Source organism: Trachypithecus francoisi, unplaced genomic scaffold (genome assembly GCF_009764315.1).
Source record: "Trachypithecus francoisi isolate TF-2019V2 unplaced genomic scaffold, Tfra_2.0 Lachesis_group10, whole genome shotgun sequence".
Taxonomy (NCBI): domain Eukaryota; kingdom Metazoa; phylum Chordata; class Mammalia; order Primates; family Cercopithecidae; genus Trachypithecus; species Trachypithecus francoisi.
In genome coordinates, this window is record NW_022681455.1 from 6,474,096 (window position 1) to 6,487,820 (window position 13,725).

General features: G+C 40.2%; 1 pseudogene; it reads left to right on the forward strand.

The window, feature by feature from the left end:
* Positions 1-1,450: 1,450 nt before the first annotated feature.
* LOC117088295 lies at positions 1,451-2,424 on the forward strand (annotated as a pseudogene).
* The last annotated feature ends 11,301 nt before the right edge of the window (positions 2,425-13,725 follow it).

Below are 13,725 nucleotides of genomic sequence, written 5' to 3' on the forward strand. Positions count from 1 at the left end.
GGACAATGACAAACTAGAACACATTCAGAATAGGGCAACCTATTCTGAAAACTATTTCCTATGATAAATGGTTGAAAGGACTGGTGATCTATATTCACCAGTGAGAGAAATGAGAGAGCTGCCTGCAATAATGGGAGTGGCTAGCTTGCTGGACTAGAATTACACAAGAATAGCTTGAACCATTAATCAAGTAAAGAGCCCTAATCAAATAAATGCAAATTAAAACAACAGTGAAATACTATTTCCACATCCCCACATCTCAGCAAATTGGGACATACACATAATTATTTTTTCCAATGGAAATGCCTACGGTTTCACTCCTAGGAAGAGTAAAAAAAGCTTTTCTGTTAGTCTGGAAATAAAATTCAAAAGTCTTAAAATTGTACATACCTTTTCACCAAATGTTTTCATAGCTAAGAATTTATTTTAAGAAAATAACTCGATATGTCTTCAAAGACTTTTGTAAACAAATGTTCATCAGAACATTATGCTTACCAAAAAATAAAGTAAAAAGAAAGGAAGAAAAAAACAAAACAGGGAGAACACCTAAACATCCAATAAGAATCTCTGGATTTTCTCCACGAATAATTGTATAGGGCTTACAATGTGCTAGTCACTGCCAGATATGTTCCTCTTAATTCCCAGAATCCCTGCAACAGTCCTATGTGGGGGACATTATTATCCCCATTTTACAAATAGAGAAACTGAAGAGCCAAGTGTGTCACGTTGCTCACAGCCTCACAGACAATACAGAGTGGACCTGAAAGTCCAACACAGGCCTCCTGCCCAGCCCCTGTGCTCACAACCACATTAGATTGGTTAAAAAGTAATAGCAGGTAAACACGTGGAATACAATTTTTAAAAATTAGGTGAAAGAAAAACGTGATGAACTCACTGGTATCAGTTAGCAAACTCTACCTTCTCCCCCTTTTAAAGAAAACTAAGAATACATTTGCCCTTCCGTCTTCTGGCACCTCTCCTCTTCTCCAGCTTTCCGAAGACCTCACCCCTAGCCCTCCCAGCCCCTGAGCTGGAATTCTTGCAAACCAGACTCCGCCACGTGAGCAGCTCCGAGCTGGCTTGCAGCCTCTGGCCAGTTTTTGCTATTCTCTCAACTGCCCTTGTTGCACAGATTAACGCATAGAATAAGTAACTAGGAAGCATATTTTTATTTTTACATCCCTCGGGGGGAAAAAAAGTGTTTTTATGCAAAATAAAAAGTTGAATGTGTAGTGAGCCGCCGTGCGGACAGAGAGCGAGGCAGCCAGCAGGATCCAGAGGGGCCCTGGAACCTCTGTAAACCCCGTGGGACCCAGGTTTCCAGGCACCCCATCCAGGAGAGCCAGCTCCAAGCATCCTTGGGCGGCCACTTCTTCGGCCAGGAGCCTGGAACCGAAGCGCGAGAGACCAGGACCTCCGAGGGCAGCCTCTTCCCACCACCCGAACCATCATGACTCATTTCAACGAGGGCCCTTACTACTGGCTCTTGGCCAAAGTCAAGATCAAGATTGCTTCCAAATAGGATTATCAAACAGAAGATCCTCACAACTGGATAGCAGAGGTGACAGGCAGGAGCATTGGCACCCACTTCCAGCTGGGTTTAAAGGAGGGCATCCTCTGCAAACTCATCAACAAGCTGCAGGCAGGCCCAGTGAAGAAAGTCAATGAGTCCTCATTAAACTGGCCTCAGCGGAGAATATTGTCAACTTTCTTAAAGCGATTCAAGATTATGGTATGAAGCGACATGACACATTTGAAGTAAGTGATCTTTTCAGGATGGAAACATGATCCAGGTTCAGGCTACTCTGGTGGCCCTAGTAGGTCTGGCAAACACAAAAGGACACAACCATGGACATCAGGGTTAAATATGCAGAAAAACAAACAAGACATTAGAATGAAGGAAAATTAAAAGCTGCCAAAACTGTAACTGGATTGCAGATGGGAACCAACGAAGTGCCAGCCAGGCAGGTATGTCAACTTGTGGGACTACAGGCATCTTTATGATCCCAAAATGCAAACTGACAAACCTTTTGACCAGACCACAATTTGTCTGCAGATGGGCACTAACAAAGCAGACAGCCAGGTGGGGATGTCAGCACCAGGCACCAGAAGGGCCATCTACTATCAGAAGCTAACATTACACCCAGTAGACCACTTGACCATTTCTCTACAGATGGGTACCAACACACTTCCCAGAAAAGAATGGGTGTGCATGGGCTTGGGGGACAAGTATATGGTCGCAAATACTGTGCTGCTCTATCATAAAGCAGCACACATGCTGCTTTATCATTCACAACAGAAACAAATGGTTTGAAAATCAGTGATAGTGATTATCACACAGAATAACCAGATGACTAACATGGTGAGTACCAAGGTGACTGCCCTGGAGATGACCAATATGGCGACCAAGGCATCAATGACTAGATTCACAGAAAAGAACTCAGTATTTAGTCTACTGTTTTCATTCAGTGAGAACCAAGCTGTCTTTAAATAATTTTTATCTTGTCTTCCTAAAACACGATTAAACTTATTGTACCTTAAAAAAAATGACTTATATACATTCCTTTTCTCTTTATCTGCCTCTTCCCCAAATGGTTGCCTTTTCTTATTGTAATCGTTAAATCGTACAGCATAACCAATAACTAGCATTTGAAATAAAAAGGAATACGGTGAAAGGGGAGAACTCTTACACAGCCAATTCTTTTATTAAAGATCTATGCATTTTTACAATCTTAAACTGGTATTTTCAAACAATAGGAAACTATTATTTTTGTACAGTTAAGTGTATCTGATTTCTGCCTGGAAGACTAAGCTCATCCTTATTTCTAAATGTGGTCTTTGCCAACTAAACCTAAGTTGCAACATTTTAGAAATTTACATATCAATGTTGCCACCATATTGTTTAATTTTTAAATAAAGTCAAGATCAGTGTGTGTTTATGATTATATATGTACTCGTTCTCTTCCTTAGCTGACAAGATCTTTTCAGAGTGATGTTTCCAAAGGAGTATGTATGAAATGGTCTGCAGACATTTAGATCTGGGTGGTGCATTTGCTCTTCCTGATCTTGCAAATGTATCAATGTGGAGCTGCTCTGCATCCTTCAACTGTATTGACTGCTGAATGGCTCAGCATGAACTTATCACACTACTTTTTTGGGGGGGGATGGAGTTTCGCTCTTATTGCCTAAGCTGGAGTGCAATGGTGCAACCTCCGCCTCCCAGGTTCAAGGGATTCTCCTGCCTCAGCCTCTGGAGTAGCTGGGATTACAGGCACACGCCACCACCATGCCTGGCTAATTTTTCTTTTTTTTTTTCAGACAGAGTCTTGCTCTGTCACCAAGGCTAGAGCGCAGTGGCATGATCTCGGCTCACTGCAACCTCCGCTTCCCAGGTTCAAGCAATTCTCCTGCCTCAACCTCCGGAGTAGCTGAGGTTTCACCATCTTGACCAGGCTGGCCTCAAACTCCTGATCTTGTGATCCACCTACCTCAGCCTCCAAAAGTGATGGTATTACAAGTGTGAGCCACCACACCCGGCCCACACTACATTTTTTGCACATAAATTTTGTTTGAACATTCAAAAAATAAAATAATTAAAAATGTTAATCATGAGTTTTCTAACTTTTATTTTAGAATAATTAGGGAAAAATTGCACAATAGATCTAATTGCTAAGAGGAAATTTTAAAACTTAGGTTAACCCCCAAAACTTTTTTCAATGAATTCTAGTTTTTGTCTTTTTTCTTCTTCATGCTGAATAGTTCCTTGCCATCCTGTACAGATAAACAAAAAATTTTTGTATAAGAAAAAGATAAATACAATTCTTCCTTCCTTCTTCTGCATTAGAAAATATCCTGTTGTACTGGGTGTGGTTGCTCATGCCTATAATCCCAGCACTTTGGGAGGCTGAAGTAGGAGGATCACTTGCCCAGGAGCTGGAGACTAGACTGGGCAGCATGGGGAAAATCCATCTCTACAAAAAATAAAAAACAAACAAACAAACAAACAAAAAACTAGCCTGATGTGGTGATGCACAACTGTAGTCCCAGCTGTTCAGGAGGTTGAGGTAGGAGGATTGCTTGAGTTCAGAAGGTGGAGGCTGCGGTTAGCCATGATCACGCCACTGCAGTCCAGCCTTGGTGACATAGTGAGACCCTCCAAGAAAGAAAGAAAGAAAGAAAGAGAGAGAGAAAGAGGGGAAGAGGAAAAGAGGAGAAGAGGGGAAGGGGGGAAGGGGGGAAGGGAGGTAGGAGGGAAGGAGGGAAGGAAGGAAGGAAGGAAGGAAGGAAGGAAAGAGAAGGAAAAAGAGAGAAGGAAGGAAGGAAAGAAAGAAAGAAGGAAGGAAGGAAGGAAGGAAGGAAGGAAGGAAGGAAGGAAAGAAAGAAAGAGAGAAAGAGAGAAAAGAAAGAAATCTTGTTTTAGCATGTGACTCACAAGCTTGTTTTAAACTCATGTTCTGTTTCTCCACAAATTCCTATTAAAAGCTAGATTAAAATATGAATGACTAAATAAAAATGGTTTTAAGAGTCCCTTTATATAAATACCAGTCAGAAGGAGAAAAATACATAGATGGAATTGCCTCAAATAATGCAAAGAAGTCTGTCATAGCAACATAAGTATTATATGAAGAACTGGTGGAATACTCAGAATTGTTCAGAATCTACAAGTTTTGTGCATAGAGAGCCAATGAGAGCCAGTGAGAGCTGCGGGTCACACCCATCTTTTAACTCCCTTGGATTAAATGCCAGTACCAAAATTTGTGGACAGTCTGGCACCCTGCCAATCAATGATGGATGGGGCTTCCCAGAGGAGCCTCACGTTCTTATGGTTACCCCTGACTGCATGCCCCTATTTCTACTGAATTGGATGTCAGTGTGGATCCTAGCATAGTCCTCTACAGGCTGCTTCTGTTCTGTACCAAATCAATCCAGATATGGAAATTGCTTTTCTTCATTTTCTCCCAAACAAACAAAATTCAGAAAACAAGCAATAAGTAAAGCCCATGTTCACACCAATACTCCACTTGGCAGACTTTATACAGGAGGTTGGAGAAGATCAAAGAAATTTACATCACAGCAGTGCAAACAACAGATGAGGAGAGTATAACCTGGTTCCAAAACCACTTTGGCTCGCCTCCCTGCCATGGGATTGCTGGTCATGCCAACCCCAGTGAAGCTTCTGCCCCCTCAGCATCTTGCTAACTTCCCTCTCTTTCTCCTCTCTCTCCTCTCAATTCCTAAATCCTGCTGACTGCAAGTGCAGAACATTTAGCTCTTCTATTTCCTTTTCTCCTGCTAACCCCATGTGACATGTGATGTTATTTTTTTTAACAAAGCCAGTTCCTTGAAACAGAAATGCTAATGTTGCTACAAAGAATATTTTTTATAATGCATCTTTCATTGTAATCATAGAATCTTAGAAGGCATTTGGTGCAACACCCTTGAGAAATCTGCAAGAAAAAGGGATTAATGACTTATGCAAGATCCCATAACTTAGAAGCAACAGAGCAAGCACAAAAACCCTATTCTCCCAACTCTGTCTGATGTGTTTTCTATTACTAAATGCAAATGCTAAGACAGTTTAATATTCATTAATAAGAACCACTAGGCAAAGTGTTAATTTTATTTGTTTAAGTTGTAAGAAAGTAACATATCTATCTAATACAAGTAGTCCCAAAAACTTTTAATCATCAAATATTTTTTGAGCACATAAATATTCCAGGTTCAGTAAATGCTTTTGTTTGACACATAGATCCTTTGTGGCATCGCCCCAAATTACCTAATTTATGTCTATAAATACCATCTTTATACTGATGACTCTCCAAATTTATGTATCTCCACTCCTGACCTCAGCTCCGTACTCGTGCATCTAAATGCCTTCTTTACCAAGCTGACTGATTGGCTAAAAGGCAAGACACAATTCCTGGATCCTTTCTCCGCAGCCCCTTAAATAGTTCCTTCCCTGGCTTCTCCATTTCAGTAAATAGCATCACAGCTGCCCAGTTGCTCAGGCCAAAAATCTTCTGACTTATCTTTGATTTAGCTCATTCAATGAAAATCTATGCCTACTCTACGAGTTCCTCTTACAACATATATACTGATTCCATTCCGTCTATCTCCACCATAACCACCCTTATCCAAGCTCCATGAGCTCATGACTAGGCTGCTGTAAGAGACTTCTTGCTAGCTAGTTTCAGTCCTCCAAAGTCCTGCCTCCTACAGTCTATTATCCACAAAGCCAAAGTGGTTCTTAAAATTGTAAACCACATAATACTCTTGCTCAAAACCCTCCACTGTCTTTCCAAGCATGACCACCAAGTCCCTTCCTTGAGCCAATGGGGCTGTGTATGATCTGGCCCCGTTTCTCTGTGATTAAATATATCATCCTCTTGTGGCTTTTATTTCATGCCTTGTTTAAGAAATCCTTTCTATTGCAAGAACATAAGGACATTCTCCTAATTTTTTTCTAAATGTCTGTAATCTGTGTGGAATTGATTATGGTGATGAAGGAATCCAGTTTCCTTTTGTCCTCATAAGTAGCCAATTACCTCCACATCATTTAGTGGATAGTCCATGCTTTCTTCACTAGGCAAATCATATTTCTATGAATGGGGTCTGTTTCTGGCTCTCAGTTCTGTTCCATTGGTTTATATTTCTGTAGATCTGAGCCAATACTGGATTATAATAATTATTAGAGCTTTATACTAAACCTTGATTTCTGATAAGACAGTCTCCCCACTTGCACCTTTTACTTCTGCAGGAATTTCTCAGTGTTGGATATTTGCTTTTTTGCATACATTTTAGAATTAGAAGTGCTTATAAATCTGCATTTATTCCAATCGTAGCTTGCATTGAACTTACAAATTACATTGGTAGTAATGGTAATTACGAATAGATGTTGAACATTATCAAGTGCTTTGTGTACATCAATTGACATCATCTTAATGCTTTTCTCCTCTAATGTGGTGATTGACAAATTGCAATAAAATACTTTTCTATTGTTAAACTAATTTTTATCCCAATATAACCCAATGTGACCATGTTTTTCATACATTGCTGGATTTAATTTACCAATATTTGATTTAAGATATTGTGACAATGTTCATAAGTAAGTTCATATTATTCTTGTCTTGTTTTGGAATCAAGATGATAGTAGCCTTAGAAAATAAACTCCCTCTTTTTCTAACGCTCAGGAAGATCTTCTGTAGTATTATAATTATCTCTTCCTTGAAGGATTGGCAAAACTCACCTATCAAGGATCTGGGCCTGGGTTTCTTTTCTTTTGACAGGGTCTCACTTCGTCACCCAGGCTGGAGCGCAGTGGTGTGATTATAATTGAATGAGCAACCTCAGTCACCTGGGCTCAAATGATCCCTCCAGCCTCAGCCTCCCAAGTAGTAGAATCACAGGCATGTGCCACCACACCCAACTGATGTTTGTGTTTTCTGTAGAGACAGGCTTTTGCCATGTTGCCCAGGCTTGGGTTTCTTTATGAGAACATTTTAAACTTCTAATTTTACCTTTCATTAATCATTATAGGATTGTTTATGCTATTTTTTCCTTGAACTAGTTTTGGCTAGTTAGATGTTTCTAGAAATTTGTCCTTTTATCGAAAGATTCTAATTACTGGCATGTAATTTTTTTATGGAATTTTCTTTCATCATGTCTTCTGTACTCATGAGTATATCCCTTTTTTTATTCCTAATTGTTTACTTGTGCCATCTCTCATTTCCATGGAGTAAAGTCATTGGAGTTTTATCTGTATTGGTAGTGTTTTTCAAAACACAACTTCTGACATTGTCAGATCTCTCTGGTGTATTTTAGTTTGCTGTTTCATTCATTTCTCCACTTTTCTTTGTTTTTATTTTTTCATTTCTGTTGCTTTCTTGAATTTATTCTGTTTTCTTTTTTCCCCTAACTTAAGTTGGCTCTGCAGTTCACTAATTCTTAATCCTTCTTCTTTTCTCATATATTCACTTTGATTTTCCTCAAATTACCTCTTTAACTTTATCCTCTGTTTTGGTCATTAGTATTCCCATTATAATTCTATGTTATGTCTCTCTGATAGTAATTCTTTGAAGTTTCTCCAGACTTGCTTTAAGGACCACTGCATGTCAATTTTTGCAAATGCTGCATGTACTCTTGAGAAAGATGATATGTTCCTTAGTTATTAGTGTGTTCAGGTTTTCTCTATCCTGCTTTATGTCCTCTTAACCAGTCAAACACTAGCAAGGTAATTTAATGGAGGATTTATCTATTTTTTCCTTGACTTTTTCTGAATTTTTGCTTTCTCTATTTTGTATCCATTTTATTAGGTGCATAAAAATTTAGAATTGCTAGGTATTACCAGTGAATTGAATCTTTTACATTTCGTAGTTACCCTTCATATTTTAAATAATTTGCTTTTGTCTTTTTTGATATCAATATTGGTACCCTATATTTGTTTGGGGTTTTTATTTGTTTGGTTAGTTCTGTTTGTTTGGTTCATCCTTTTACTTTTAACTTTTCCATGCCCTTAATTTGTAGGCTTGTTGTTTCTTAAGAGCAAATAGCGAATTTTGATTTTTATCCAATCTGATTAAGCTCTGCCTTTTAATTGACAAGTTTAGTTCTTTTCTGTTTACTACTATTATTGAAATATATGAACTTTTTCCAACCATTTCAGCTATATACCTGGGCTTTCTTGTTATCTCCATGCTTCTTTTTTTCTTCCTTTCATGTTTTTGGATTGAGGGGTTTTTTATTCAATTTTCTCCTGTGCTAATTTGAAAACTGTAAACTCTGTTTTTATTCCTTCAGCTATCACCCTTGAAATCTTACCATGCAAACTTAACAATGTCAAGTGTTCACTAAATCTTACCTCCTTGTGAGAAATGTAAAAACTTTAACTTCAATCACTTCCCTGCCAACTTACATGCTATTGTTGTTCATTTTCTTTCTTTTGTACCTTTTTCTTTTCTTTCTGGATTCTTTTAAGATCTTCTCTTTGTCTCTTATGTGACAATGTATCAATGAAATACTATAATGGAATGTATTTTACTTACCTTGTTTGTTATTCCTACACTAGTGGAAGAATAACTTTCATCATTCTGAAACATTTTTAGACACAGTATCTTTGAATATTCCCTCCCTGCCTCATCCTCTGTATTCTCTCATCTTAACTCTAAACATGTTATATATTTTCATTTTATCCTCTATGACTATATACCTCTCTTCTAGATTTTTCTTTCTTTGCTCTTTGTGGGTGATATCTTCAGAAACTTTCCTCTCGCTTATGAATTTTCTTCTAATTTATATTAACATGTTTTAAAAACAATAATTGAGCTTTAATTTTAACCATTATATGTATTTTTATTTCTAGAAGTTTATTGCTAATTTTCAAGTCTCCTTAGTTATTGTTGTTAGTCTCATTTTTAACTCATTTTGATGATTTTATTTTGTATTTTTTTATTTTTACATTTTATATCCTGTATCTGCAAAGTCTACAGTCTAAAGTCATGAATGGTCTAAATCTGCTTACTCCTGCTAACTCTCACTAGCTATGACTTGCTTTCTTGGGTACTGGTAACTTTTGAGTTCCTATGAGGTTGGATTTAAACCATGGGAATTCAAAGGGGCTTGCAGAGAAATGCTTTCCTCCAGGGATGATTTATGTTTGTTTCTGCAAGGTGCCTGGAGGCCCTTAGCTGAACACTTGTCATGACATGTCAGCTCACTCTCAGGTTCTACTGTCACTTTAAGTTGCTAACACAGTCGCAGTTCAGAAACTAATATATCCAGTCCCTGACAGTAGCCAAAGCCCTTTGATTGAATATTAAATCTCCTCTCCTCCAGCCACCTGCAAAGAGAACTATGGGTACTACCTCTCTTTCCTCTGTCCTGTCTCCCCAGCATTCCCTTCCCACCATAGCTTGCCAACTGTAGTCTTCGAGTCCCCCAGAGTCAGGACCAGGGAAGAGCAGATTAGGGAAAAGGAACCACATTCCAGCAGGGCCAACTTTGTGACAAGTATGGCTGGCTGCTTCTTTCTCTCATAGACACCTCATGGGTACTTCAGAGATTCTCCTATTGGATTTTTCCAATTGCAATCCATGAGACATGGGTGATGCCTTCTTTTGTTTTTAATCAGATTTTTTTTTTTTTTAGTGCCGTTTCAGGTTTGCAGCAAAATTGAGAAGAAGGTACAGGCATAACTCTTAATTCAGGTAGCCAAGGAGGTGGCCACCACACGCACAGCCCCACACATTTACAGCCTCCCATATCAACATCCCCTCCAGGGTGGTACATTCGTTACAATTGATGAGCTACATTGACACACCATCACTCAAAGCCCACAGTTTACATTCGACCTCACTCTTGCCGTTATATAGTCTATAAATTTTGATGAATGTATAATGAGATGTGTCCATCATTGTAGTATCATACAGAGTGGTTTCAGTGCCCTCAAGTCCTCTGTGCTCCACCCATTTATCCCTCCCTCCCCTCTAATCCCTGGCACCACTGATCTTTTTACTGTCTTCCTTGTTTTGCCTTTTCCAGAATGTCATACAATTGGGATCATACACTGTGCATGAAGAAGCCTTTTCAGATTTGCCTCTTTCACTGGATAATATGCATTTAAGCTTCCTCCATATGTTTTCATTGCTTGATAGTTCATTTCTTCTTCAGAGCTGAGTAATATTCCATTGTATGGGTGTACCACAGCTTTTTCATCCATTCACTCCCTGCAGGACATCTTGATTGCTTCCAAGCTTTGGCAATAATGAGTAAAGCTGCTGTACACATCTCTGTGCCATTTTCTCTGTGGACATGAGTTTTCACCTTCTTTGGGTAAATGCCAAGGAGTGTGAATGATGGATCCTATGGTAAGAGTATGCTTGGTTTTGTAAGAACTGCCCATTGTCTTCCAAAGTGGGTGATGGCCTTTCTCCCAATGGAACCAGCTGCTTCCCCTCAGCCTACCTGCATTTCTTCTTGCAGACTCTTAGTTGGAGTCCATTACCTCCTCCATGGTGGCCTCTGAACAAGGTCTTAAAGTGGCTTCAGGCTGACTTTCCCTCCCACATGGACCACATATGGTCCACAGAGGAGCACCCCATAAAGGCCTCAGGGAGGACAGCTACTTCCTGGATGCAGCAGCAACTCCCCTGCACTGCACCTTGCTAGCTAGTGCCTCCTCCCCTGTTCCTACCTGGTAACTATGGATTGAGTACAAAACATGGTGTGGCAAGGAATATGTTCCCTTCCTCCAGAAAGGCTTTCTTTGCTTGTGGCAAAAGACAGAGTGCATGCAGACCATCTGCACACACCCCAGCAGAAACCGAGCCCATCAGAGCCTGTGTGGCTCTTGTCTGAAGCCTGCTCACCTGCTGGCCCTTACTCCTGTCGCTTGGTCTCTTGGGTCTCAGCTGACAACCCAAGGTGCTTACAGGGCACCTGTTCCTTTGTGCCTGAACTGACAGTTACGTCCACCCAGCGCCACGAGCATGCCAGCATCTTGGCTTAGCTCTCCAGCCTCTTAGCAGCTGCTTCTGTTTGGTTTCTGGGTATCGCATTGTTCACAAGCACAGCTTAGACATCAGGAAATGGTTTGAAGAGAAATCGCATGAAGACACAATTTTCCCTGGTTCCCTTTTCTCTGTGTTCATGGCCCATCAAGTCCTGACAACTTTGTATCCTGAATTCCAATTTTTTTGACTGTGGCAAGCTATGAGCTGCCACTTTCTGTTTGGGTTTCACACCCCATGACAGGACCTGAATCAGCAAGTGCTCCCGAGGGACAAAAACAGCTGCAAAGAAAGAACTCACTTCAATGCACTTCTCTCCTTTCTAACATCTTGGCCCTTGGAGTCCAGCAACCTTGGTTGTTCTTGGATGCTCTCAGACGACTACATTACATTTTATTTGGTTTGGCTTTCACAGATCTTCAGCAGGAGGATTATTCTGATACAAAATACTCCTTCACAGCCTAGAAATGGAAATCCCCTGGAAGTGTTTGGATTTTTCTTTTTTTTTTTTTTTTCCCGCAAAAAAAAAAAAAAAAAATGTACTAGGTGGCATATATTCTTATATAATGAATGTGTTTTCTCTTCACTTTAAATGTGAAAGATAATTGACATAGACCAAAAATGTTTGGTTCACAAACACTTTATCCTCAAAATTCTGTAGATGTGGTTCCGTATTCTTTTTTTTTTTTTTCCCAAGACACAGTTTTGCTCTTGTTGCCCAGGCTGGAGTACAATGGCGCCATCTTGGCTCACTGCAACCTGTGCATTTCAGGTTCAAGCGATTCTCCTGCCTCAGCCTCCCAAGTAGCTGGGATTACAGTATGCACCACCACACCTGGCTAATTTTGTATTTTTGGTACAGACGGGGTTTCACCATGTTGGCCAGGCTGGTCTCGAACTCCTGACCTGAGGCGATCCTCCCAAAGCGCTGGGATTATGGGCGTGAGCCTCCAAGCCTGGCCACATTCCTTTTGCACTCGATGATCCAGAGGATAACTCCGATGTGGGCCCTACTTTGTTCCTTTGTAAAAATTAAATTAATTGGACATTAATTAATGTTTCAAACAGTATACTAAAAAGACTGAGATCATATACAAAGCAATGTCTGCACGGATGTTCTGCAGAGGCGGCTGAGAAGGGATCTTACAGCTCCCAAGCCCTCGCCACAACCAGAGGGCAGGGGTCAGTGGGCAGCTGGGCGCAGGGATTATTTGTGAGGAGGGTTTTGGGAGGTGGTTTTAGAGTGTTTCGTCCAAGCCCTCCCTGGCTCTTCCACCACAAGTGTTGGGGTGAAGTGGTACAGAGGGGGACATTGTGTCACTGGAGCCCTGGGAAGCATTAAGAAACCTCTCTCTTGGGAGGCCGAGGTGGGCGGATCATGAGGTCAGGAGTTCGAGACCAGCCTGACCAACATGGTGAAACCCTGTCTCTACTAAAAATACAAAAATTAACCAGGGGTGGTGGTGGGCACCTGTAATTCCAGCTACTCAGGAGGCTGAGGCAGAAGAATTGCTTGAACCTGGGAGGCAGAGGTTGCAGTGAGCCCAGATCGCGCCACTGCACTGCAGCCTGGGTGACAGAGTGAGACTGTCTCCAAAAAAAAAAAAAAAAAAAAGAAGTAACTCTCATTTAACCTTCTATCTAACGATGTTTCCGTACTGACCATGTTTAGAAATTAGCAAATAGCATATGGTCTCAACTAAATTAAACACCCACAGGAAAAAAAGACTTTAAGGAAACATACCAAAAGGATTATTATGTATTTAGAATCTGGGTAATATTTAATTTTTGTTTTCATATATTTCCTTATTTTCCAAAAATTGAGAAAAACATCGACTACTTTTATAATGAAAAATCATATTTTCTAAATGCCTAAACACACGATGTTTAACACAACACTACATATGCTGTGTATGTATGTTTCACATACAATTAGGTAAAAATTACCCACATGGAAAACACCTGGATAGAACTCCCCGCCCTCCACCAAAAAAAAAAAAAAAAAAAAAAAATCCCAGTGTTTTCCTCTGCATAGTGATTTCTCTGTATACATCTGTAAATTTTCAAATTTTTATGTAATGGGGGAAGGAGGGGGAAACTTGGAGAAAATACCAGTCCCAGATATATGGGCCTCCTGTGTGTGGGGTGGTCTACAGAGCACAGCTGGAACATCCGCACCAGGTTCCGCTGGGAGCCCAGTGTCCTCCCCCACTCCAAAACC